Genomic DNA, 21,979 nt, shown 5'->3' with positions numbered 1-21,979 from the left:
CCCTACCTTCATCAATCATCTTTGTCACTTCCTCGAAAAACTCTTATCAAGTTAGTGAGACATGACCTGCCCTTCACAAAACCATACGTCCACTTAATTCCAAATGGTAGTAAATCCTGTCTCAAAGAATCCTCTCCAATAATTTCCCATTCACTGACATAAGGCCTGTAATTTCCTGGATTATCCTTGCTACCCTTCTTAAACAAAGGAACAATATTGGCTATTCTCCATTCCTCTGTTACCTCACCTGTAGCCAGTGAGGATACAAAGATTTCTGTCAAGGTCCCAGCAATTTACTCCCTTGCCTCCCTCAGTATTCTGGGCAAGATCCCATCATGCCCTGGATCTACCTTAATGTTTTTCAAGACGTCCAACACAATCTCCTTTCTGATCTCAATATGATCCAAACTATCTACACATCTTTCCCCAGACTCATCATCCACCAAGTCCTTCTCTTTGGTGAATACTGATGCAAAGTTCTCATTTAGTAACTCGCCCATTTCCTCTGGCTCCGGACATAAATTCCCTCCACTGTCCTTGAGTGGGCCAACCCTTTCCCTGGCTACCCTCTTGTTGTTTATATACGTATAAAAAGCCTTGGGATATTCCTTAATCCTGTTTGCCAGTGACTTTTCATGACCCCTTTTAGCCCTCCTGAGTCCTTGCTTAAGACCTACTTGGACGAATCTCTTGATTGCAGGGACACAATTCTCCAACGACACCAACGGCAAGCGGAGGTTCAGAAAAGGAGCCTGAAAAAGGAATACCAGCGATCTAGGGTCCAAGGACCGACCCCAGCTTCCGGAAACATCTGCCAAGTGCGCGGTTGAAGATGCGGTCCTAGGATCGGGCTCATCAGCCATGCAAGAACCCACAGGACCCATGATCAGTAACAGATTTTCTTAGGCGAACAGTCATACCCGTTAGCAAGTGATCGCCAAAGAAGCCACCAGAATTAAAGTAAAGGCCATCCAGCCTCGCCGTACTCCCTTGGGAACTCAACATGGCTGAAATCCCTCCGTCTTGGTTCCAATTACTATAGTACGCTGTGTCCCTATTGTAATGTGTGTCCCCTCTGCCAAACTAGTTTAAACTCCTCCCAACAGCACCAGCAAATCCACCTGCAAGGATGTTGGTCCCATCCTGGTTCAGGTGTAGACCTTCCCGCTTGTACATATCCCATCTTTCCTAAAAAATGGTCCCAGTGATCCAGGAATTTAAAACAGTCAGGCCGCTTGTGGTGCCAGAAGCTTGTCTCTGACTGCACTCCTTTGAGGAGCCAGCGCCCTCATTAGCTTCCAAAATGGGAAAACGATTTTGAGAGTGGGCTTCCAGGGGACGAGACCTGCCTGTTCCTCCTCGACTGTCTGGTGATCCCATCTTTCCTCCAATCCCTTGAGCTGCGGTGTGACCGCCTCTCTAAACATGCTATCCACGTAACACTCGGCCTCGTGGATGCGCCACAGTGTCGCTAGCTGCCACTTCTCGTTTTGAACAAAGCCACTCACAAAGCCAGCACTTCCAGCTGCTATTACATTTTTCAAACTATAATCCAACTCTCAGCGTAACACTACAGATTTTCTGACTCCTGAATGCATTTTCTTGCAATTGTGTGGCATTCCTCCTACCATGTACTTCGATTACCTCAGTTGTTTTCAAATCATAGAGGAATCCTAAAAAGCAGGATGTTGAACCAGTTTCAATTTTTTGAGTTAAAACTTTACAGTGATCAAGTCGGCATGGTTTCAGTGCCCCTGTTTCATTAGCTGCTGCTTTTGAAGGTGCAGTCTTTCAGCATCTAGTGTCCTATTTTTGGTGTCAATCCGATTTCTCTCTCTCCAGGCATTAAATGCCTGCAGTTTTGCAATTGCTGTGAAGAGCTTTTGGGCTCCCACCACCAGTCTGATGTTGGTACATAATTTGGGTGTGAATCAATCCCTTGCACCTTCAGGTTGTTAGCTGTTATCCCCATAAAATTTTAAACTGTGGGCAGCTGCAAGTTTAGGGCACACCTTCTTTGTGCCGTGGCAGGGGGGTGGAGGTTGGGGCGTGGTTGCAAGTCAGAGTGTTTGGCAGCAAGTACAATCAACAAATTATAGTCAACTCGAGGCGGAACACTGGCTGAAGTCGAACTGTCTCTGATGACTTGCTCCTCCCGGCAGTTTTTTTTAACTACTGAATTTGATTCTCCATCCCAGTGGAAATCATCTAATGGCCTTGCTTTGCTGCCGAGCCCAGTCACGTTACAGCCTATTCGACATCACTGCAATAGAACTAACTGGCTGTGTATTTCAAAGGAAACTGGTGGACATTTTAACCTCTTGAAAGACAATCGAAGGTAGCTCCGATAACTTGTCATGGCTGCAATTTTATTTGTGGGGAGAGGGAGGAACTAGTTGCACCAAGAAATAATGTATGTGTTCTAAATACCTCTAGAGTTTGATTGCAAAGAAATATTGGGATCTCTCTGGATTGTTTATTTTCTACAGAAGTTATCATGTTCTGAAAAGTAAATCAATTTTTAAATCTGCATTGGCATGTTTCCCTCTCCTTTTGCTTTGGTCCAGAATCATTAGATGCAATATTTGGTTGCAAGGTTGCTGCTTTATTTCGAAACAGGAATGGTGGCATAGTAGCTATGTTACTCGGTTATCGTAATTGAGCAGCCTGGACTAATAATCAGAGAAGTGAGTTCAAACCTCACCGTGGTAGTCAGGAAATTGAAAATGCTGTTTGTTAAATAAATCTAATCATAAGTCATGGTGCCCATAAAGCTACTGGATTGTTGAAAATCTTAGTTTAACTATTTACTAATGTCCTTTAAGGAAGAAAAGAAAGCCCTTATGCTACAACAGACTGCAATGGTCTGCAGGTTAGGTAGATTGACCAGGATCACCTGCCCTGAGTTACGGGGATAGGGCGGGGGAGCGGGACAAGGTACAGTGTTCTTTCAGAGGGTTGGTGCAGGCTCGATGATGGATTGAATGGTCTCCTTCTGCACTGTAAGGATTCTATGGTTCAAGAAAGTGGCTCACAGTCACCATCTAAGACCGTAAGACATAGGACCAGAATTGGGCCACTCGGCCCATCGAGTCTGCTCCGCCATTCAATCATGGCTGATATTTTCTCATCCCCATTCTCCTGCCTCCTCCCCATAACCCCTGATCCCCTTATTAATCAAGAACCTACCTAACTCTGTCTTAAAGACACTCAGTGACACTCCAGGGCCCAGGGGCAACTCTGGTTGAAGAATTAATGCTAATCTTGCAAATGCCTGCGTCCCATGAGTAAATAAATCTTTAAAAATTAGACTCTTATGTATAAATATACTTTATCGTTGAAGATCTTTTTTCGTTCGGGGGATGTGGACATCGCTAGCTGGGCCAGAATGTATTGCCCGTCCATAATTGCCCTTGAACTTAGTGGCTTGCTGGGCCATTTTGTCATGATATTCAGGTAAACATCATAGCACAAACATACATACATACTGATGGACAGATCAACGGACCAATCAACACACACACAACACCACAGGCAAGAACATACACAGTACAAAACAGGGAACATGACACTTCCTGGGCATTCCAGCAGGAGACAGCTCAGGGCACAGAGCTCATAGCAAGCCACTCAGACATCCACCATGTGCTGAGTGCCACTACAAGATAGTATTAGGAATAGGTCCACAGATTCTAGGGTTATGATCGAACCTCAGTAACCAGTTTACCACTGTAAATAAATGTTAGCAATAAAACTGAGTTGTACCATTCGCAACCGTGTTGGTTCGTCTGTGTAGCAGAGTACCCAACACATCACATTTCACAGTGTATTTAAGAGTCAACCACATTACTGTGGATCTGGAGTCACATGTAGGCCAGAGCAGGAAAGGATGGCAGATTTCCTTCCCAAAGTACATCAGTGAAGTAGATGTTTTTTTTAAACAACAATCTACAAATGTTTCACGGTCATCATTCGACTTTTAATTCCAGTTTTTTTTATTGGATTCAAACTTCACCATCTGTCATAGGGAGATTCAAATCCAGGTCGCCAGAGCATTACCCTGGGTCTCTGCTTACTAGTCCAGTAACAATACCACTATGCCTCTGACTCAATAAAGCGGATGGGAGAAAAAGTGGTGTCAGCGAAAGGATTTTAAGGAGAACTTTCAAGGTGGCAGGCATGAGATGTATCAAGTGTTTAAGCACGAGGTCTGACAGTCACCATTGAGACAGAGGAAGAAGGACATGTGTGACACACCAGCATTGGGAGAAGCTGATGGTAGTGAGTTTAAGCTTGAGGACGTTTTCAAAGTAGAGAGAGGAGTGAGGCAATTGGAGGAAACTTGAGAAATGTAGCCAGGATTTAGGTGATATTTGAACAAGATTTTGTGTGGAATGGGAATGCAGCCTTTGTGTTGGGCTTATGTAGGGTGAGGTACAGGAAGCTAGTAAGGAGGATAGTATTGTATCTGGAATGACAAACGGGTGGCACAGTGGTTAGCATTGCTGCCTCACAGCTCCAGGGACCAGGGTTCAATTCCAGCCTCGGGTGACTGTCTGTGTGAAGTTGGAGCCATGATGTGGCGATGCCGGCGTTGGACTGGGGTGAGCACAGTAAGAAGTCTTACAACACCAGGTTAAAGTCCAACAGGTTCATCTGAGAAAGGAGCTGTGCTCTGAAATCTAGTGATTCAAAACAAACCTGTTGGACTTTAACCTGGTATTGTAAGACTCCTTAGTGTGAAGTTTTCACTTTCTCCCCGTGTTTGCGTGGATTTCCTCCAGGTGCTCCGGTTTCCTCCCACAGTCCAAAGATGTGCAGGTTAGGTGGATTGGCCGTGCTAAATTGCCCCTTCGTGTCCAATAGGTTAGGTGGGGTTACGGGGATACTGGGCAGAGGTGTGGGCTTAAGTAGGATGTTCTTTCCAAAGGCCGTTCCATACTCGATGGACTGAATGGCCTATTTCTGCCCCTGTAAATTGTATGAGTCTGTGTATAAGGGGCTCAACAGCTGGAAGGGCAAGGTAGCAGTGGGGATGGTGAGTTTGCAGATGGAAGAGGGTCTAGTGTTAGAATAGATGCAACTCTACTCAAAACCAGCAGATCAGGCAAGTTGTGTATTGCTGAGCTGAGCTTGAGTGGGCAGCCAGCGAGGAGATTGGAATTGGAAGCTAAGAGATAGAATTTTGACAGGGGCCAAATGGTATGGTTTCATTCTTTGCATTGCTCAGCTGTAAGAAATCTGTGTTCATTCGTGACTTGATGTTGAACAAACAGCAGCATTGTCGGAATGTAGAATGGAACTGGAAGCATAAAGCTGGTCCCGCTGGCATGCAGATGAAAACTAACATAGAATCGTCGAATTTACAGTGCAGAAGGAGGCCATTCGGCCCATCGAGTCTGCACAGGCCCTTGCAAAGAGTATCCTACCTACTAAGCCCATAACCCCACCCAACCCCCAACCCAACCTTTTTTGGACACTAAGGGGCAATTTAGCATGGCCAATCCACCTAACCTGCACATCTTTGGACTGTGGGAGGAAACCGGAGCACCCGGAGGAAACCTATGCAGACACTGGGAGAACATGCAGACTCCGCACAGACAGTTACCCAAGCCGGGAATCGAATCTGGGACCCTGGAGCTGTGAAGCAATTGTGCTAACCACTGTGCTACCGTGCCCCCTTCTGTGCTACCGTGCCTCCCCTTATCAGAGTAACATTACCCGTGGGCATGAATGACATTAGTGAGGGGTTCGACGATGGATCTTCGGGGGAACATTAAGGCACAGAAGATGAAATCATTTTGTGGGAGTGATGGACAAGCTGTGACAGAGGAGTCATGGGAGTTGTGGACAACAAGTAAAGCAGGTGGGAGGAGATGATTCTGGTTAGTTATGTTGAAAGATGCAGGATAAGCTGTCACAGCCCCAGTCACATGCTGTCTTGTGTGAATTTGACAGTCTGCTGGACAAGTGGAGATACTATCAAGTGTTGAGTTGAGAGCTGGGTCAGGAAATGGAGGAAGTGTAGTCAGATAACACAGCCAGATAAAGTAACCGCCAGCCTCCATTTTGGAAGCAATTCTTGGGTTCCTCACAACCGGTATTCGGTGGATGGTTGTGGATTTGGCTGGCAGGTGGTTGGGGGGCTGTGAGGGCTGGTGGGAAATGATAGCATGGGAGGGTTTAATGGAAGATGGAAGCTCATAATGTCTTGTATTCCCCATCATTAATTTGGATTGCAAGATCTGACTGTTCTGATGCCTCAACTGATATTTTCATGGATTATTTAGAGAACAGAATTGTTTGAGGTGGAAAGCTGGAAACATTTGCATCTTGAGTGATTAGTTCATGCAGAGGTCTTGTGTTGGCTGCAGAGAATGAAGGAACAGAGAATTTGCTATTGAACAGTTTTTTTTTGCCAATACTGAGTTTAATAATGTTAAGCATATGCAGTTTCACATTGCGCAAACTGAAGAGAAACTTGCAGTAAAATCTATTTTCAATATTTATAAAATATTTTTCACAGGAACTCTGCCTCGATGGCAAGGCCGGTATTTATTGCCCATCCTTAATTGCCCTCGAGAAGGTGGTGGTGAGCTGTTTACTTGAACCGCTGCAGTCCATATGGTGTAGGTACACCCACTGTTAGGAGGGGAATTTGACCCCTTGAGACACTGAAGGAGCAACAGAGTAGTTGCAAGTCATGATGGCGTGCGGCTTGGCAGGGAACACAGGTGGTGTCTTTGAGGGCAGCCATCACCCAGTGCCCTATTTTGTAAATGGTACACACTGCTGCCATTGTGGAGAGTATCTATTGTACTCCTGACTGTGTCTTGACAGGCTTTGGGTAGTCAGATGTTTGAGTTACTCTCTACAGAAGTTCCAGCCACTGACCTGCTCTTGCAGCCGCGGTGTTTAAATGGCTAGTCCAGTTCAGTTTCTGGTCAATGGTAATCCTCAGGATGTTGATAGTGGAGGATTCAGCGACGATAACATCATTGATTATCTTTTTTAAAAAAAAAACATTTTATTAAAGATTTTCATAAAATATCAATAACAAAAATGAAAAAGGAACCCAACAGGGTTAAGTACAAAACACAGTCCAGAAAAACAACCCTCCATACCCCCCTATACAAAAATAATAAATTAACATGAACACCCCAACTTAATACAACAAGTATATACACCCCCTCAGACCCTCCAGTGTAAATAACAAAAACAAAAAATAATAAAGTGAACCCCCCCCCCCCGAGTTGCTGCTGCCATTGATCAATGTCAACCCCCCCCCCCCCCCCCCCCCGAGTTGCTGCTGCCATTGACCAATGTCTACCCCCGCCCCCCCCCGAGTTGCTGCTGCCATTGACCAATGTCTACCGCTCTGCCAGGAAGTCTAAAAACAGTTGCCACCACCTAAAGAACCCTTGTACCGACCCTCTCAAGGCGAATTTCACCCTCTCCAACTTAATAAACCCCGCCATATCGTTGATCCAGGATTCCACGCTTGGGGGCCTCGCATCCTTCCACTGAAGAAGAATCCTTCGCCGGGCTACCAGGGACGCAAAGGCCAGAATTCCGGCCTCTTTCGCCTCCTGCACTCCCGGCTCCTCTGCCACCCTAAATATTATGAGCCCCCAGCCCGGCTTGATCCTGGATCCTACCACCCTCGACACCGTCCTCGCTACGCCCTTCCAAAGTTCCTCCAGTGCTGGGCATGCCCAGAACATATGGGTGTGATTTGCTGGGCTCCCTGAGCACCTAACACACCTGTCCTCACCCCCAAAAAACCGACTCATCCTTGTCCCGGTCATGTGTGCCCCTGTCCTGTACTGTGTGTGGCCGTAGTTGCCGTCTGGCAAATGCCCTTACCTGTAAGTACCTGAAGGTGTTCCCCGGGGGGAGCCCGTACTTCTCCTCCAGCTCACCCAGGCTCGCAAGCTTCTCGTCCACAAACAGGTCCCCCAACTTTTGTATCTCTGCCCTGTGCCACCCCGCAAACCCTCCACCTGTTCTTCCTGGGGCGAACCGATGATTCCCCTGTAATGGGGTCCCCGCCTAGGCCCCCATTTCCCCCCTGTGCCGCCTCCACTGCCCCCAAATTTTGAGGGCAGCCATCACCACTGGGCTCGTGGTATACGTCCTTGGAGGGAGCGGCAGCGGCACCGTTGCCAGCCCCCCCAGACTTGTATCCACACAAGACGCCGTCTCCAGCCTCTTCCATGCAGCCCCCTCCCCCTCCATCACCCACTTGCGCACCATCGTTGCATTGGCGGCCCAGTAGCATCCACAGAGGTTGGGCAGCGCCAGTCCCCCCCTATCTCTACTCCGCTCCAGGAACACCCTTCTCACCCTCGGAGTCCCTCGTGCCCACACATACCCCATTATACTCCTGTTAACCCGCCTGAAAAAAGCCTTCGGGATAAACACGGGGAGGCACTGGAACAGGAACAAATCCCTTGGGAGCACCGTCATTTTGATTGACTGCACCCTACCCGCCAAGGACAACGGCAACGCGTCCCACCTCTTGAACTCCTCCTCCATTTGCTCCACCAGCCTTGTAAAAGTAAGCCTATGCAGGGCCCCCCAGCTCCTGGCCACCTGGACTCCCAGATACCTGAAGCTCCTCTCCGCCTTTTTTAGCGGGAGCTCACCAATCCCCTTCTCCTGGTCCGCTGGATGAACTACGAACAGTTCGCTCTTCCCCATGGTGAGCTTGTACCCCGAAAAGTCCCCGAATTCCCTAAGAATCCTCATTACCTCTGGCATTCCTCCCACCGGGTCCGCCACATACAGCAGAAGGTCGTCCGCATAAAGTGACACCCTGTGCTCCTCCCCACCACGCACCAACCCACTCCAGTTCCTTGACTCCCTCAGTGCCATAGTCAGGGGTTCAATCGCCAGTGCGAAGAGCAGGGGGGATAAGAGACACCCCTGTCTCGTCCCTCGGTGCAACCAAAAGTACTCTGACATCCTGTTTGTGGCCACACTCTCCATCGGGACCTCATACAACAGCCTAATCCACCTGACAAACCCCTCCCCAAACCCGAACCTCTTCAGCACCTCCCACAGGTACCCCCACTCTACCCTATCGAAGGCTTTATCAGCGTCCATCGCCACCACTATCTCCGCCTCCCCTTCCATCGCCGGCATCATGATAACGTTCAAAAGTCTCCGCACATTCGTGTTCAACTGCCTCCCTTTCACAAACCCCGTCTGGTCTTCGTGGATGATCTGCGGCACACGATCCTCAATCCTCGTGGCTAAGACCTTCGCCAGCACCGTGGCATCTATGTTTAACAATGAAATCGGCCTGTAACACCCACACTGCAGGGGATCCTGGTCCCACTTCAGGATCAAGGAGATCAGTGCCCGGGACATCGTCGGGGGTAAAGCCCCCCCACCCCCCACTCCCTTGCCTCATTAAAGGTCCTAACTAACAACGGGCCCAACAGGTCCATATATTTTTTTATAGAATTCGACCGGGAAACCGTCCGGCCCCGGTGCCTTCCCCGCCTGCATGCTTCCTATCCCTTTGATCAGCTCCTCCAGCCCAATCGGGGCCCCCAATCCCGCCACCAGTCCCTCTCCCACCTTTGGAAACCTCAATTGGTCCAGGAAGCGGCCCATCCCTCCCTCCTCCCGTGGGGGCTCGGATCGGTACAATTCCTCATAGAAGTCCCTGAAGACCCCATTGATGCCAGCTCCACTCTGCACCACACTCCCTCCCCTGTCCTTAACTCCCCCGATCTCCCTAGCTGTGTCCCGCGTTCGAAGCTGATTCCCCAGCAAATGGCTTGCCTTTTCCCCATACTCGTAAATCGCCCCCTGGGCCTTCCTCCACTGCACCTCCGCCTTCCTGGTGGTCACCAGGTCGAATTCGGCCTGGAGGCTGCGCCTCTTCCTCAACAATCCTTCCTCGGGCACCTCCGCATACCTCCTGTCTACCCTCACCATCTCCCCCACCAGCCTCTCCCGCTACCTCCGCTCCTTGTGGGCCCTAATGGAGATCAGCTCTCCCCTCACCACCGCCTTCACTGCCTCCCATACCATCCCCACTCGGACCTCCCAGTTGTCGTTGGTCTCCAGGTACCTCTCTATACTTCCTCGCACCCGCTCGCTCACCTCCTCGTCCGCCAACAGCCCCACCTCCAAGCGCCACAGCGGGCGCTGGTCCCTCTCCTCCTCCATCTCCAAGTCCACCCAATGCGGGGCGTGGTCCGAAATGGCTATTGCCGCATACTCCGTATCCTCTACTCTCGCTATCAGCGCCCTACTCAAGATGAAAAAGTCAATTCGGGAATAAGCCTTATGGACATGTGAAAAGAATGAAAATTCCCTAGCCCCCAGCCTTGCAAATCTCCAAGAGTCCACCCCTCCCATCTGGTCCATAAACCCCCTCAGCATTCTAGCCGCCGCCGGCTTCCTACCCATCCTAGACCTGGAGCGATCCAGTGCCGGATCCAGCACAGTGTTAAAGTCTCCCCCCAGTTCCAAGTCTGGGATCCGACCCAACATACGCCGCATAAAACCCGCATCATCCCAGTTCGGGGCATACACATTGACCAGTACCACCCTCTCTCCCTGCAACGTACCACTTACCATTATGTACCTGCCCTTTCCTCCGTCTTACCTGGTCTGCCACCTTCAGGTGTGTCTCCTGAAGCATAACCACGTCCGCCTTGAGCCCCTTCAGGTGCGCGAACACGCGGGCCCGCTTAACCGGCCCATTCAGTCCCCTTACATTCCAGGTTATCAGCCGGATCAGGGGGCTACCCGACCCCCTCCCCCGCCGACTAGCCACCCCCCCCCCCCCCGGCTAAGACCCATCCTAGCTGATTTACTCCCCCCATTGCACTTCCGCAAGTCAGCTGACTCCTGCTGACGCCGGCCACACCCGCCTCTCCTAACATCATTGATTATCAAGGGGTGATGGTTAGCTTCTCTATTGTTGTAGCTGGTCTTTGCCTGGCACTTGTGTGGCACAAATAGCATTTGGCACTTATCAACCCCAGTCTGATAATTAGCTGGGTTTTCGTAAAAAAAAAAGGAGAGTATTCTCAATTAGTAGCAAATCATCTTGTAAAATTACAATAAGGATTGCTTTTGATTTGCTGTGGAAATGAAACTTGGAAGTATTCGTTTAGCAAAAAGCGAATGCCTGATTTGATAGATCCTTGCTGAAATTTAACTTGACACATCAGCGGTACAATGCAGTTCAACAGTACAATTCTGTCCCCTCTCTGTTTATTCATTCAGCTTTGGGCTCTCTGGGCGCACGCGAGTAGCACATAACAATCACTAGGCAGACTCTGACCTTTGCCACACTGAACTAAGTTCATTGTGGCTTTGGAGCAGTGTGGGAGGAGCACAGCCGCCGTGCTGGCTCCCAGTCAAAGAGACAATTAAGTGGTTGACTTCAGGGTTACTACAGGGCACCGGCTCAGATTTCAAGTGTTCAGCTTGAGCTGTAGAACGCGTCTTGGGATTTAACAGCTCTCTCTCTCTCTGCGCTGCTGCACAATTACGACAAGACGAGAGTAGAGAGTAATCGAGGCTTTATTACACAGAGATGTGTGGCCTCCTACAGCTGCTGCCGAAAATGGCTGCAGTTCAGAGAGCGCAGCTGTAGGAGGCCACACATCTCTGTGTGATAAATTGATGCACTATCAATTACGACGAGACGAGAGTAGAGAGTAATCGAGGCTTTATTACAGAGAGATGTGTGGCCTCCTACAGCTGCTGCCGAAATGGCTGCAGTTCGGAGAGCACACACATTTATACTCCGCCTACTGGGCGGAGCCAGCAGGCAGGGATCTACCCAGGGGCCTTACCGTAATACCCTCGTATGCAGTGCAGTATATACAATATGATACAACAGTGGTGACTACCACATTCACCCCCTGTTAAAAATGAGTCCAGCGCGGGTGGTGGAAAACTATTTACATATAGGTTGTCCTTAAAATTTCAGAGAAGGTTACAAATTTACGGGTCCTGGAGCTGCCAGCCACGTGGGGAGCGAAACCCCGGAGGTGGACTTCCTGGGGAAGGCAAGAAGACGTTCATGGGGGGTTTCGTTAGTAGCCATGCACAGGAGCGACCGAATGGAGTGAAGTGCGTCGGGGAGGACCTCCTGCCAGCGGGAGGCCAGGAGATTTCTGGACTGTAGGGCCAACTGGATGGCCTTCCAGACCAGCCCATTCTCCCGCTCCACCTGCCCGTTTCCCCGGAGGTTGTAGCTGGTCGTCCTGCTCGAGGCAATGCCCCTGTTGAGCAGGTACTGGCGCAGCTCATCGCTCATAAATGAGGATCCCCGGTCGCTGTAGACGTAGGCGGGAAACCGAACAGAGCGAAGATCGTGTTGAGGGCTTTGATGATGGTGGCAGACGTCACATCGGGGCATGGGATGGCAAAGGGGAATCTGGAATATTCGTCGACCACATTGAGAAAATAAGTGTTGCGGTCGGTGGAGGTCTTTGAAGTCCCCGCTGAGGCGTTCAAAGGGGCGGGAGGCCTTCGGGCGGGCACGGTCTGGCCGGTAGAAGTGCGGTTTACACTCCGTGTAGACCTGGCAGTCTCTGCCCTGACTTCCTCGATGGAGTAGGGCAGATTGCAGCCCTTAATGAAGTGATAAAAGCAGGTGATCCCTGCGTGACAGAGATCGTCGTGCAGGGTCCGGAGTCGGTCCACTTGTGCGCTGGCACATGTACCTCGGGACAGGGCATCGGGGGGCTCGTTGAGCTTACCGGGGCGATGCAAAATCTCATAATTAAAGGTGGAGAACTCGATCCTCCACCGCAAGATCTTATTGTATATACTGCACTACATACGAGGGTATTACGGTGAGGCCCCTGTTCTACAGGTACGGGGGTAGATCCCTGCCTGCCGGCTCCGCCCAGTAGGCGGAGTATAAATGTGTGTGCTCTCCGAACAGCAGCCATTTCGGCAGCAGCTGTAGGAGGCCACACATCTCTGTGTAATAAAGCCTCGATTATTCTCTACTCTCGTCTCGTCGTAATTGATAGTGCATCAAGCTTGCAACTGGCCACCTGAAAATGTGGTCTGTTAACCCCTGAGTCAGTAGAATACTGGCGCACGCACAAGTCACATCCCTCCATCCAAAAAAATCTGCTTTCTGCTCCATGCCAATGTGCCTGTGTTCTCTCTGTTCCTTCATTTTTGTCACCTGTCTTTTAGGCGTCACCTTAACAATAAGTGAAAATTAATACAATTTGTGCACGCTGCAATTCCTTTAAATAAAAATCTTTTTGGATAAATTGAAACTAAATTTGCTTCACCGTTGCGTGCTAAGTATTCCCGATTTATCTCCTACCATTTTAGTTTTGTGCAGTGGTGTGGGCTTGAATTTTTCACTCGTTGGGCTCGTGCACTTGGTGGGCCTGGAAGTAGATGTGGAATGCCGTTCCAGCTGCAAGCGGCCTCGAAGTGCAATCTCAGCGTGAAACTCACGGTGGGAAATGCTCAGCGATGTCGGGGAGGGCGGGCGTGGAGGAAAGGGAGAGGGTGTGGACTGGCACTTCTAATGTGCTCCCTCCCAGGGGTTAGCATCTACGGGGCCATCTGGGGGAGCTGCACATCTAGAAAATTGGGATAGAAAATCGCTGCAAAGTGTGACGAGGGCAGGCAGCACATTCAAACACCAACCTCCAGTCCAGGGGCACCTTGTAAAAAGTTATTTCCACCCTGGCAGTTTGTCCCAACCCGGATCGAAGGTGTAGCTCAAGTATAAAGGCTGCCTGGCCAATCGACCCGCAGGCGGGTCACATGAAATGCATTCAGTTACTCCCTTAATGGGCTAAATTGCCTGCTTGATTGTCGATGGGATGGCCCCCGACTCTTGTGCGCGCCCACCAAACAATAAATCGCCGCGATTGCCAGATGACGTCTTTACGTGCGCTCAATATTTCCTCAAGCGATTTCACGTACTTGTGGGTCAGGAGTGGGCCCGTCCGAGCAAGGTAAAATTCTGGCCACGGATTCTGCAGTAGCATGCATCGTTCAAAGGCCACTTTTTAAACACTGGACGGACGCCTAAGGCCCCCAAATGGTGGGCAGAAATGAGAGGCACAGCTAAAACCTAACTGTTTCTTTGAGCTTATTTTTCCCTTTTCTTGGACAGAGATGCAGCTTTTGCCTTAATTCCCATTTCCAAGATTATAAAGAACCAGATGCTTAAATGATAAATGTAGGAGAATAATTTTCACGTCAAAGCATTCTTTGAATATTCACTGTCTTATCACAAATGACTGTTGATTGGGAGAACTAATTGCTGCATTCAGGATGGATTCATATAACCAATTGAAGAATAAATGATGGGCTGCAGGGAAGGAGAGGAAATTATGTTTATTGTAGACAACTCCAAATTGGAGCCTGCGAATGAGATAACCATTGTCTGTGTGGTGATACACCACTGTACCTCCCTAGCATTGTACATAGTTATATAATAGTTGTGTGTAACGTGGCCCTGTAATCCTGTGTATTGTACTGTGTATTGTACTGTAGCTCTGTAGAGGTTTGGTCACCTGTATGTAACCTGACCTGGCCACGGAGAGCTCCGCCTTGGCCACTCCCCCGGGAGTTAGGTAAAGGACCCAGATTCTGAGACCGGACCCTTTTGTCTGGGGTCGTCTGTGTCGGGTAAGCTTCCTATGTAGTATATTAAATTGATGCACTAAGCGTCAAGAACCACAAAGACATGTGAGACTTTAACCCATTCCCACCTGCCCCAAGGAACTGAGGCGATGCCTCGGGTTCGTTGCCTACTATGCCCAGTGGGTGCCCGAGTACGCTGACAAGGCCCGACCCCTCCTCCGTTCCCCCTCATTCCCCCTCCCGCCCGAGGCCTGCCAGGCCTTCCACCTCCTAATCGCCAAAGCCGCCATGCATGCGGTACACGAGTCTGCACCATTCCAAGTCGAGAGCAATGCCTCCGACTTTGCCCTGGGTGCCACCCTCAACCAGGTGGGCAGGCCCATCGCCTTCTTTTCCCGCACACTCCAAGGCCCCGAGATCCGCCACTCTGTTGAGAAGGAGGCACAGGCCATAGTGGAAGCCGTCCGGCACTGGAGGCACTACCTGGCCGGAAAACCATTTACCCTCGTTGCTGACCAACGATCAGTTGCGTTCATGTTCGACAACAAACAACGAGGTAAAATCAAAAATGATAAGATATTACGGTGGAGGATCGAACTCTCCACCTACAATTATACTATCTTATACCGGCCAGGTAAGCTCAATGATCCTCCTGATGCCCTGTCCCGTAGTACTTGTGCCAACGCACAGGATGACCGACTGCGGGCACTACATAATGACCTCTGTCACCCGGGCGTCAGGCGGTTCTACCACTACATCAAGGGCCACAACCTGCCCTTCTCAGTCGAGGAGGTCAAGCCCGTGACTAGGAACTGCCAAGTCTGCCAAGCACCTAATCAAGGCTACCCGCCCCTTTGAACGTCTCAGCATTGACTTCAAAGGGCCCTCCCCACCCACAACCGCAACACGTACTTCCTCAATGTCATCGACGAGTACTCGCAGTTCCCCTTCGCCATTCCCTGCCCCGACATGACCTCCGTCACCGTCATCAAAGCGTTGCACGACCTCTTCATGCTCTTCGGTTATCCCAATTACATTCACAGTGACCGGGGCTCCTCCTTCATGAGTGAGGAGCTGCATCGGTACCTGCTCGCCAGGGGCGTTGCCTCGAGCAGGACGACCAGTTACAACCCCCGTGGGAACGGACAGGTGGAGAGGGAGAATGCGACAGTTTGGAAGGCCGTGCTGCTAGCCCTCAAGTCCAAAGGCCTACCAGTCTCCCGTTGGCAGGAGGCCCTCCCTGCCGCACTCCACTCCATCCGGTCCCTGTTGTGTACTGCAACGAATGCTACCCCTCATGAGCTGATGTTTCTCTTCTCCAGCAGATCGGCATCCGTGACATCGCTTCCATCCTGGCTCCTGACCCCGGGAGACGTCCTGCTCCGCAAGCACGTGCGGACCTCTAAGACGGAGCCCCTGGTGGAGAGAGTCCGTCTCCTCCACGCCAACCCACAGTACGCGTACATAGCGTACCCCGACGGGCGTGAGGAGACCGTCTCCATCAAGGACCTGGCCCCCTCTGGGGCCACTGCCGCCCCCGCCCCGCAACCTCCACCCCGCTCCCTCTCTGGTCCCGTCGATCCCTCGGCCTGTTACTACTCCGTGCCAGCCGCTGTCATCCCGCAGTTTCGCCTCTAGCCAGCCGAAGCGGTGGGGGACGTCATGCCGCCTCGCGACCCAGCACCACCGACCGCACGGATACCGCCGGACACTACCTCAGCGCCGCAGCTCCGACGTTCAAAGAGATCGACCAAACCCATCGCTCGTCTCGACCTCTGACGACATGGAACCTCCTGATGGACTCTGTTCGTTACTCCCTGTTTGTTCACTGTGTTGCTACTCCATATTTTCACCCCGGACTTCCTTCTAAACAAGGGGTGAATGTGGTGATACACCACTGTACCTCCCTAGCATTGTACATAGTTATATAATAGTTGTGTGTAACGTGACCCTGTAATCCTGTGTATTGTACTGTGTATTGTACTGTAGCTCTGTAGAGGCTCCGTCACCTGTATGTAACCTGACCTGGCCACGGAGAGCTCCGCCTTGGCCACTCCCCCGGGAGTTAGGTATAAGACCCAGATTCTGAGACCGGACCCTTTTGTCTGTGGTCGTCTGTGTCGGGTAAGCTTCCTATGTAGTGTATTAAAGCCTTGGTTAAAGTCTCACATGTCTTTGTGGTTCTTGACGCTTAGTGCATCAGTCTGCTCTTAAATTTCTATGATTCCATAAAACTAGATAGAGTGGGAGCAGCAGTATGATTTTTGGCGCAAAGGATTTCAGTAAGTTTGGTAGGCAAATACTTTGGGTTTTTTAAAAATTTAGAGTACCCAATTCATTTTTTCCAATTAAAGGGCAATTTAGCGTGGCCAATCCACCTAACCTGCACATCTTTGGGTTGTGGGGGCGAAACCCACGCAAACACGGGGAGAATGTGCAAACTCCACTGGGACAGTGACCCAGAGCCGGGATCGAACCTGGGACCTCGGCGCCGTGAGGCAGCAGGGCTAACCCACTGCGCCACCGTGCTGCCCCCTGCTTCGTTTTTTAAAAAAGTTGCACTGTTTAGAAGATTGTGCGCTCAAATTCTTGAAGAGATCTTCTAGCTTGAGTGTAGACACTAATGTGACCGTTGTGAGGCAGACTTTGCCTTTTGGATTGAACTCAGTAAGCTGTCAATGCTAACATTTCAGTCGTTCACCAGGATTCATGGCAGAAATGTCTAATGAGAACGTAACTTGAACTGGTATTGTGATTGGGGTCAGTAGGCTATTTTCAGAACGTCGAGTAGTGTTGAAAGAAACTTGTGCCCATGTTTTGTGATGGTAAGAATGCTTTGATTATCAAGCGCTAGTTTATCATGCCTGTGGCTGAGCATTGCTGTACAGCACGTGCGCCTTGCAATGATTTGGCACTTTGAATGTGAATATCCAGAGGGAGGACAACAGCGAAACACTGCAGCTTGGGAGGGAGGGCTGACTGGCAAAGTGAGTTTGGACCTTTAACTCTGGATTTGTATGATGCCAAATAGCTACTGAAAATCATATCCATGCTAAAGCTTTAGTGTCAGCTGTGGCTCAGTTGGGAGCACACTTAGAATCCCTACAGTGCTGAAGGAGGCCATTCAGCCCATCGTGTCTGCACCGACCCTCTGAAAAAGCATCCTACCTAGGCCCACTCCTTCGCAAAGAGACCCAACCATTATACACTAGAAATTTAGCATGGTCAATCCACCTAACCTGCACATCTTTGGACTGTCAGAGGAAACCCACACCCACTCGAATCAAACCCAGATCGTTGCTGCTGTGAGGCAGCAGTGCAAGCCACCGTGCTGCATCCCCGTCCCCCCCACCCCATGTCCTGGCAAAATATTTCTCCATTATATAAAAATAAATTGGGGCATACATAGCGGGTATGTTTGAGAAGCAATTGGGGGAGGGGACGTTCACCCAACCCTTGGAGGTGGACAGGGCACACAGAGCGCTAGCGAGGAAGCCACGTGTAGGTGACCCCCCGAGAGCAATGGTGGTGAGATTCCGCAGGTACCTGGACAAGGAGTGCATCCTACGGTGGGCCAGGCAGACATGGAGCTGTAAATAGGAGAACAGCGTCCTGCGTATATATCAGGATCTGAGCGCGGACATAGCCAGAAGAGCCGGGTTCAACCAGATAAAATCAACCCTTTTTAAGAAGAAGGTAAAGTTTGGACTACTGTACCCGGCCCGTCTTTGGGTTATTCACGAAGACCAACATTTCTACTTTGAGTCGCCCGAGGAAGCAATGGACTTCGCTAGAAGCGGACTGAGGTGTTTAGCCTGAACTTTGCTGCAGTGTTCATGTTTTTTTTTGTTATTTAAATAAAAAATAGTTTTTGTCTTTGGACATTACTTGTAATGCCTTTTGAATTGATTTGGGGTCTGCGGACGAGCTGCTTGAGTTAAAATTAGCATTTGGCACTGATGGGGGATGGAGGTGTGAATGTTCAATGTTGGATCTTCTTTCTGATTTTCTTTGTGTTTCTTTTGGGCAATTGGGTTGGGATTATTTACGTTTGCATATGTGTGGGTCCGAGTGGAGGGGGGGACGGGGACAATAGGTGGGAAAATGTCTGGCGCCATGGGCAGGGGCCACCAAGCTAGCTGGGCGGGCTAGCTCATGGAAGCGCAGTGGGGGTTGAGCAGATGTTATGCTTGTTGAAGAGGGGCTGCGTGTATAGTGTTGTTACTGGGGAGTGGAGGGGGGGAAATGTTCTGCTGATGGGGGAGGGACTTTTGCTGTGGGACAATAGGGAGGGTGGGGGCGCGGGCTGCCTGGGGGCGGGCCTGCAGATGCAAGGGTGCGGGCTGGAGACTGGCCCAACAAAGGTGATGGCTGATTGGTGGAGGGGGGGTGGGGGTGCGAGAAGCCCTCCAACCAGGCTGATCACATGGAATGTAAGAGGGCTAAATGGGCTGGTTAAGAGGGCACGTGTGTTCGCGCATTTGAGGGGACTGAAGGCGGACGTGTCAATGTTGCAGGAGACGCACCTTAGAGTAACTGACCCGGTCAGACTAAGGAAGGGATGGGTCGGACAAGTTTTCCACTCGGGGCTGGACTAGAGGGGTCACGATCCTGATTAATAAGCGAGTGTCATTCGAAGAGGGAAGAATAGTTGCAGACGGGGGGGGGGGGGGGGTCGGTCGGTACATTATGGTCAGTAGGAAGCTGGAGGGGCGTCCGGTGGTACTCGTGAATGTGTACGTGCCAAATTGGGATGATGTGGCGTTCATAAGGAGGATGTTGGGGAAATTACTGGAGAGAATTCTTCGAGACAGGATCTACTCCCATTTGGAAGCAAATGGACGTATTAGTGAGAGGCAGCACGGTTTTGTGAAGGGGAGGTCGTGTCTCACTAACTTGATAGAGTTTTTCGAGGAGGTCACTAAGATGATTGATGCAGGTAGGGCAGTAGATGTTGTCTATATGGACTTCAGTAAGGCCTTTGACAAGGTCCCTCATGGTAGACTAGTACAAAAGGTGAAGTCACACGGGATCAGGGGTGAGCTGGCAAGGTGGATACAGAACTGGCTAGGCCATAGAAGGCAGAGAGTAGCAATGGAGGGATGCTTTTCTAATTGGAGGGCTGTGACCAGTGGTGTTCCACAGGGATCAGTGCTGGGACCTTTGCTCTTTGTAGTATATATAAATGATTTGGAGGAAAATGTAACTGGTCTGATTAGTAAGTTTGCAGACGACACAAAGGTTGGTGGAATTGCGGATAGCGATGAGGAATGTCGGAGGATACAGCAGGATTTAGATTGTCTGGAGACTTGGGCGGAGAGATGGCAGATGGAGTTTAATCCGGAAAAATGTGAGGTAATGCATTTTGGAAGGTCTAATGCAGGTAGGGGAATATACAGTGAATGGTAGAACCCTCAAGAGTATTGAAAGTCAAAGAGATCTAGGAGTACAGGTCCACAGGTCATTGAAAGGGGCAACACAGGTGGAGAAGGTAGTCAAGAAGGCATACGGCATGCTTGCCTTCATTGGCCGGGGCATTGAGTATAAGAATTGGCAAGTCATGTTGCAGCTGTATAGAACTTTAGTTAGGCCACACTTGGAGTATAGTGTTCAATTCTGGTCGCCACACTACCAGAAGGATGTGGAGGCTTTAGAGAGGGTGCAGAAGAGATTTACCAGAATGTTGCCTGGTATGGAGGGCATTAGCTATGAGGAGCGATTGAATAAACTCGGTTTGTTCTCACTGGAACGAAGGAGGTTGAGGGGAGACCTGATAGAGGTATACAAAATTATGAGGGGCATTGACAGAGTGGATAGTCAGAGGCTTTTCCCCAGGGTAGAGGGGTCAATTACTAGGGGGCATAGGTTTAAGGTGAGAGGGGCAAGGTTTAGAGTAGATGTACGAGGCAAGTTTTTTACGCAGAGGGTAGTGGGTGCCTGGAACTCGCAACCGGAGGAGGTAGTGGAAGCAGGGACGATAGGGACATTTAAGGGGCATCTTGACAAATATATGAATAGGATGGGAATAGAAGGATACGGACCCAGGAAGTGTAGAAGATTGTAGTTTAGTCGGGCAGCATGGTCGGCACGGGCTTGGAGGGCCGAAGGGCCTGTTCCTGTGCTGTACATTTCTTTGTTCTTTGTTCTTTGTATCCCCGACCTGGATTTGCTGGTCATGGGAGGTGACTTCAACACAGTCATTAACCCAGGGCTAGACCAATCTAGCTCAAGGACTGGCAAGGTGCCGACAATGGCAAAGGAGCTAAAGGGGTTTATGGAGCAGATGGGGAGGGTGGACCCATGGAGATTTGGGCGGCTGAGAGTGAAGGAGTTCTTCTATTCGCATGTGCATGAAGTGTACCCCCGGATTGACTTTTTTATCCTGAATAGGGCTTTACTGATGGGGGTAGTGGACACTGAGTATTCAGCAATCACGATCTCGGATCATGCCTTGCACTGGGTTAATCTACAGGTGAGCAAGGAGGGTAACCAGCGCCCGCACTGGAGGCTGGACGTGGGACTTTTAGCTGATGAGGAGGTGTGTGGGCGGCTGACAAAATGTATCCAGAACTATCTGGAAATCAGCGAGACTGGGGAAGTTTCGGCTGCAGTGGTCTGGGAAGCGCTGAAGGCAGTGGTTAGAGGGAAGCTGATTTCGATACGGGTCCACAGGGAGAAGGCAGACAGAGCAGAGACAGATCGACTGATAAAGGAAATATTACAGGTCGACAGGAGGTATGCGGAGACCCCAGAGGCAGGGCTTCTGAGGGAACGTCGGAGGCTACTGGTGGAGTTTGGCTTGTTAACTACAGGGAAGGCGGTGGAGCAGCTGAGGAAGGCGAGGGGGGCGATCTATGAATATGAGGAGAAGGCCATTAGAATGCTGGTTCAGCAGCTTAGAAAGCGGGAAGCGGCAAGGGAGATTGGGAAAGTAAGGGACAGGAATGGGAACCTGGTCGGAGATTCAACTGAGGTCAGTAAAGCGATCGAGGAATTCTACAGCAGGTTGTATGAGTCGGAACCCCCAGCTGGGCCGGAGGGGATGAGGGAATTCCTCGGGAGGCTGAAGTTCCCGAAGGTTGACGGAGACTTGGAAGAAGGGCTGGGGGCCCCGATTGGGTTGGAAGAGATAACAGATGGGCTGAAGGCCATGCAGTCGGGTAAAGCCCCAGGACCAGACGGGTACCCAATGGAGTTTTACAAAACGTTCTCTGCGATGCTGGGGTCACTGCGGATGAGGACATTTAATGAGTCAAGGGAGAGAGGGGAGCTTCCTCCGACAATGTCACAGGCCACTATCTCATTGATTCTGAAGCGGGATAAGGACCCGGAGTTATGCAGGTCCTCCAGACCGATCTCCCTACTAAATGTAGAC

The 21,979-nt window shown here is 50.3% G+C and overlaps 1 protein-coding gene across 1 annotated transcript in view; it reads left to right on the top strand.

The window, feature by feature from the left end:
• The first annotated feature begins 2,175 nt into the window (after nucleotides 1–2,175).
• The window catches only part of acsl1a (acyl-CoA synthetase long chain family member 1a), a 197,002-nt gene continuing 177,198 nt past the window's right edge, over nucleotides 2,176–21,979 (top strand). Inside the window, 1 exon segment of the mRNA XM_072515880.1 lies at nucleotides 2,176–2,338. The gene's annotated coding sequence lies outside the window, so the exon portion shown is untranslated.

This window comes from Scyliorhinus torazame, chromosome 9 (assembly GCF_047496885.1).
Source record: "Scyliorhinus torazame isolate Kashiwa2021f chromosome 9, sScyTor2.1, whole genome shotgun sequence".
Classification (NCBI taxonomy): Eukaryota; Metazoa; Chordata; class Chondrichthyes; order Carcharhiniformes; family Scyliorhinidae; genus Scyliorhinus; species Scyliorhinus torazame.
This window is presented reverse-complemented; position numbering and strand designations above follow the sequence as displayed.